Below are 6,560 nucleotides of genomic sequence, written 5' to 3'. Positions count from 1 at the left end.
GCAACAAGATGTTAGTAGAGCAATTTGTGCAGGGGATGAGATCCCCTGAGGACCGCAAGCAACTCCGGCTGTGGGCCCTGGAACACCCTGATGTGGACTTTGCTGTGTTAAAGGAACGGGCCATTAAAGCACTACAGCCCCCAGCTGCAGAAGTCCTGGAGCCAGCCCCGTGGCCCGTTGAGACGGCCCCCGTTGTGGCAGCCCCTGCCCTACCAACCTCTCCAATACCTGCAACCTCAAGCAGCACAGTGGAAGAACTGGCAGCTCAGGTCCGTCGCATGGACGGAGACCTCGCCAAGATCCTGGCTGCTTTACAACCTTTGACCAGATCTCAGCCTCCAGCACAGATACAGCTTGCTGACAGCCCCGAGGATGTTCCCTGGATGCAGCGGAGAAGTGCTAATAACCCGCGGAGCAGACCTCCAATCTGCTATAAGTGCCGTAAGCCTGGTCATTACTTCCGACAGTGCCCGTTAAACGAGCAACCCCTGGGGCCCCGGGCCAATCCTCAGGAGTAGAACATCGTGGCCCCCCGGACTGGCGGGACCGATATATCGGGGCCCGCCCCATCATCCCCGTGGCTGTGTACGGCATACCAGTGATGGCTCTCTTGGACACTGGATCACAGGTAACCACCATACCATACACGTTGTACCAGCGGTATTGGGGAATAGACGAGCTGGCACCCCCAGATAATAGTATAACGCTAATTGCTGCTAATGGACTCCCATTGACCCAGGTGGGGTATAAACAAGTGGCTATGACAGTGGGGCAAGCTGAACTGCAACACCAGGGTATGATTGTGATCATAAATGAACCCAGTGATCATAACCCGAAGATAGTGCTGGGAACCAATGTAATGGAGCACTGCATGGCTGATGTGCTGACCTTATTGCAACAGCTAGCCGCCACAGCAGCGGGAAGCCGGCAGAGAGCTGTGCAGCGGGAGATCCGAGCTCTGATGTACCGCCAACATGTAAGCTCAACAGGAGGGGAGATTGGTGGAGTGAGAGTGATGGATATTTCTCCGTTGACTGTGCCCCCTAGGAGTGAGATGATGATTTGGTGTAGGGCAGCAGTAGGGCCTCAGGGGCGTGACTACCCTGCCATGATGGAGCCCATGCCCTCCGAGCACTGGCCCACTGTAATGGCCGCCCGTGGGGTGGTGGATGTAAAAAAAGGGAGAGTGCCTGTGAGGGTGTTGAACTGTGGGGAGGAAGAAGTCAGGCTTCCCCGGTATGCCACCATTGCCAAGCTGCTCACCCTGGATCCGCACACCATTCACGAAGCCAGTCCCTCAGTCTCCCCACCTATCACCAGCACTTCCCCGCCTCAAGGGGTAGTAAAGGAGTGGCACCAACAGCTACACGTGGGTACTGACGATACTCCTACACATCACAAAGCAGGGGTGTACAGGGTGGTGCAGGAGTATGAACAGGTTTTCAGTAAACATCCACTAGACTTTGGGCAGGTCAAAGGGGTCCAACACCACATCCCCACCGGTGAACAACCCCCTATCAAAGAGAGGTACAGGCCTATTCCCCCTGCACATTACCAGTGTGCCAAAGATATGTTGAGGAACATGAAGGAGGCAGGGGTTATTCGGGACAGCTGTAGTCCCTGGGCCGCTCCGTTGGTACTGGTCAAAAAGAAGGATGGTACCATGCGGATGTGTGTGGACTACCGGAAGATTAATCAGATAACCCATAAAGATGCCTACCCACTGCCTTGTATTGAAGAGTCTTTGGCTGCACTGAGAACTGCAAATTACTTCTCCACCCTTGACCTCACCAGTGGGTACTGGCAGGTGGCCGTGGCCCTGGAAGATCGGGAGAAAACCGCCTTCACCACTCCGATGGGGCTCTGTGAATTCAATAGTATGCCGTTCGGGCTGTGCAACGCCCCAGGAACCTTCCAACGGCTGATGGAGTGCTGTCTGGGACACCTAAACTTCGAGACCGTCCTATTATACTTGGATGACGTGATTGTTTACTCCCAGACGTATGAAGCCCATCTGGAGCACATGGCCGAGGTGTTCGCGTCCCTTGCCAAATACGGGATGAAATTGAAGCCTTCTAAGTGTCACCTGCTAAAACCCAGAGAGCAATACCTGGGGCACGTGGTAAGTGCAGAAGGTGTCGCCCCCGACCCTGAGAAGATCACTGCCATCCAGGGCTGGCCGAGACCAACCACAGTGAGGGAAGTAAGGCAGTTTCTGGGTCTAGTGGGGTACTACCGGCGCTTTATCAAAGGGTACACGAAGATGGCTGCCCCCATGCAAGATCTCCTCGTGGGACAGACCAAAGGTGGTAGGCCCCTAGGGACCCCACTGGTGTGGGAGGAGAAGCATGAAGAATCCTTCTGCCAGCTGAAAGCGGCTTTGACTGGGGAAGAGGCCCTAGCGTATCCCGACTTTGGCTGCCCATTCATCCTCTATACCGACGCCAGCAATGTGGGACTGGGAGCAGTCATGTCCCAGGTCCAGGATGGGAAGGAGACAGTGATAGCTTATGTTAGCCGGAAGCTTAGGCTAACCGAAAGGAACCCCGAGAACTACAGCTCCTTCAAGCTCGAGCTCCTGGCACTGGTATGGGCTATCACAGAGCGGTTCCGCCACTACTTGGCTGCAGCAAAATTCACCGCCTTCACGGACAACAATCCGTTGACCCACCTGGACACCGCCAAGCTGGGTGCATTGGAGCAGCGGTGGGTGGCCCGGCTAGCCAACTACGACTTTACCATCAAGTACCGAGCTGGCCGTGTCAACATTAATGCTGATGCACTCTCCCGAATGCCCCATTTGTCAGAAGAAGGGGGCGAGGATGATGACCTCGAGGAGATTGAATTGCCTGCATTTCACCAGCCACCAACTGAGAAAGTACAAATACACCAACAACGGGTGGATCTGGACCCACTGCCCAGTCAAGAGTGGCAGGAAGCTCAAAACCAGGTGCTGGCTGTCCGCCTCGTCAAGACCCTGGTGGAACAAGGTGCTGTTGGAATGGACCCTGCCGCTCCAGCTGAAGCCCAGCGCTTGTGGAAAGAACGGAAACGGCTTTATCTACATAAAGGGAAGCTGTACCGTGAGCTGATCAACCCGAAGACCCATGAGAAAATCTGCCAGTTGGTTATTCCCCAAGCTGATGTGGCTACTGTTTTGCGAGCATACCATGATGGTGCTGGACACTTCGGGTGGAAGAAGCTGGAGATGCTGTTGAGAGAGCGGTTCTACTGGAGTGGGATGCGGGAGTCAGTAGAGGCCTGGTGCCGAGAGTGTGGTCCTTGCACGCTGAGAAGGAAGGACGAGACCAGCCAAAGGGCGCACCTACACCCAATCATCACACATCAACCGCTGAAACTGGTCTCCCTAGACCATGTCAAGCTCACCCCCAGCAGAAGTGGGTACGCCTACGCGTTGACCATTGTAGACCACTATTCAAGATTCATGGTGGTTGTCCCCGTCAAGGACCTAACTGGTCGAACTGCTGCTCGAGCGTTCCAGGCTTATTTCTGCCGCCCACATGGATATCCAGAAAAGGTGCTTACTGACCAAGGCCCGGCTTTTGAAGCAGAGGTGTTCCACGAGTTCTGCCAGTTGTACGGTTGTAAGAAGATCCGGACCACCCCTTACCATGCCCAGACCAACGGCATGTGTGAGAAGATGAATCACTTGGTCCTGGGACTCCTCAAGACGCTACCGCTGGAAGAGCGGAGCCTGTGGCCGGAGAAGCTACCCGACTTGGTCGATATGTACAACAATATCCCGTCCAGCTCGACAAAGTGCACCCCAGCATATCTGATGAGGGCTCGTCCCGGCCGCCTGCCGGTGGACCTGGAAATGGGGTTGGAGGCCCCAGAAGCACTCCCTTCAACAGCTGAATGGGAAACTCGGCGGAGAGCACAATACCGGCAGATTCAGGAGTATGTGGAGAAGAACCTAAGTCGAAGTCGAGAACAGCAGGAGCAGCAATTCAACCAGAAAGCGTCTGCGGCCCCTTTCCAGCCAGCAGATGTGGTGTTAAAGCGGAAGAGGAAGACTCACAAGCTGGATGATCAATGGGAACCAATCCCATACGTCATACAACCCACAGGATGGGAGGATGGGAAGGCCTACCAGATCAGTCGTGATCAAGGGGGCACTTTGGCCACGGTTTCCCGGGACCATCTGAAAAGGTGCCCACCAGCATTGAGGGCAATGGTTGACGTCCCAGTTCCTCCACCGGCAGAGAAGGCAAAAGAGGTGATCCACACTGTGATGGGTGACTTCCCAGCAGACTGGCCTACGCAGAACGGCGCGGTGATTCTTCCAGTGATACTGTTCCCACAACCTGTGGATGAAGAAGTGGTGGAAGCGGTCAACCATGAGCCAGAACCAGTGCCAGTGCCCAGGGATGAATCTGTGCCCAGCTCCCCTACACCTCCGCCTGCCCCACATGATAGCCGGGAGGAGGAACCGATTGTTCCCTCTGCCCCACTGCCTAGCCACACTGACACCGGACCCCGGAGGTCCACCCGTCCCAACCTAGGTAGACCCCCACTTAGGTACAGGGAGATCGTCCTTTAAAAGGGGGGGGGAAAGATGTTTGTCTGAAGTTATGTTTGAAAGTTGTGAAAATGATGATAACTGAAAATAATACCGAAAAGGTCATCTGATTGTCTACCAGTGATTGAACCGGCCGGAGCCGGCACCGTTGTCCCCGTGGGGACCGTTTAAGTTGTTTTGCATGAGGAACTGGTCATGGATAAGCCCGAGAACTTGCAGGGCAACCACAAACGTTAGTGGCTTGTAAATAAGTTGTTTACCGTTACCGTTTCCGCAGTTACCGCCTCCGGAGAGGCAGGTTGGAGGGAGGGCCCTCAGCAGAGCAGGCTGGGGCCCAGCCACCAAAGGAACCGGTGGCTACCCTCTGGAGGGGAAGGACAGATCCCGCTCGGGTAACGTGTGCTGGACTTGGGGACAAGGGGTGCTGCCTGGGTTTTAGGGGCAGCATCAGGGCCAGGTTGCTTGGGTGGGAGAGCGCGGAAACCGTAACCGTGAACCGTTTTGCAACGTTTAAGAAATGTGCCTCCCGTTGTGGGATGATGTTATGATTTATATGTTACCTTTTTACCTTTTTCAGAAAAATAAAACCGGTGTTGGACGGGCAGCCCGCGGACGGTCTGCATTTTGCTAAGGGGGAATGTGACGCCCTGGGCAAGCCAGGGGTCACAGGTCATCACACCACCACACCCTACACCCCAGTTAGGAACATCACAGCTAACCAAAATCCTTGTTGCCTTCCTCCAGGGGCTGATGTTCACACCAGGGGGTGGGCCAGGCGGTTGGCTCCGCCCACCGAGGAGTACACAGCCCTGGAGGCGGGAGGAACCAGGAGTCAGCTCAGGGAAGAGCTAGAGAACAGTGAGGGAAGTGGAGGAGTAAACAGTGAAGTGGTAGAGGAGCTAAGTGAAGTGAAAGTGAAGTAGTAGTGGAGCAAAGAAGAAAAGAGTAAAAGTGAGAGTAGAAAAGCCTGAAGTTGGTCCAGCTGTGTGCAGGACAGAGTCAGCAAGGTCAGCAACGGCGGTGATTGTCCGGAGGGGTGACCGTTTGGAAGTTCCTGGAAGGACCGCGGACGGGTGGTGGCCCGGCGGTCTGGAGCAGTGTACAAAGGACAGTCAGCACCAGGGCAGGGGCCTCTCAGACCCTGGCAAGGCTAGGAGTCGCCATAATTTGCCAAATCCGTCAGTGAAGGGGACGTCTGTCTCCCAACAACCAAGTCCCGATTGAAGGCAACAGCCCAACCATTACAGTAGAGACACCGCCACCGCCAGGGCACCAGTTTCTAAGGGTCAGCGCCTGCGGGCAAAGAGTAGAGCTCCTCCGGTCCAGCTTGAAGCCGGGGAGAGGGTTACCGGTGGGAACCCATCGAGACCATCAACAATATTAGGTGCAGGAAAAGGGACATCACCGTCACCTACTGGGGAAAGCAAGTGCAGCCGTCCGTGGGAACTGTCTTTCCAGCCGTGTGTTTTACCGAGAACTGTGTCAACGTCTCAGGCTGAGTGAGTACCACAGTGTGGCAAGGCACAGCGCTGCCCCCGCGTCCCTGCGCCCACCAAGCCCTGCATCTACCCACCTCAACACTGGGCCCCGGGATCACCAACCCCTACCCACGGAGGGGCAACACAACAACTTGCTGCTTCATACCATCACTCCCGGGATCCCCACACCGAGCAGCGGTGGTGCTAACAGATCACCACAACCATGGGTGGCGTCACGGACAATAAACTATATCCCAAAACCCAATCCCCTTTCACTCACGGGCGAGGAGCGCCGCTCGAGAACCCCCAGGATCCGGCCCACCGCTCGAGCCACCACTGAGCAGCAGCAGCCGGACCCGAGCAGAGGGGTGAGCGCAGTGCTGACACCCTCCTCCCCGCCCGCGACAGATTCATTGGAATAAGCAGATTATTTCCACCCCTAAACAAAACTATTCAACCCCTCATTCATCTCATGTATCTTTGGTCTCTCAAATTGCTTATTCTTTTTTAGCTGTATGCTAATGCACTAGCACTTTCCT

This window comes from Anomaloglossus baeobatrachus, chromosome 12 (assembly GCF_048569485.1).
Source record: "Anomaloglossus baeobatrachus isolate aAnoBae1 chromosome 12, aAnoBae1.hap1, whole genome shotgun sequence".
Lineage (NCBI taxonomy): Eukaryota > Metazoa > Chordata > Amphibia > Anura > Aromobatidae > Anomaloglossus > Anomaloglossus baeobatrachus.
This window is presented reverse-complemented; position numbering follows the sequence as displayed.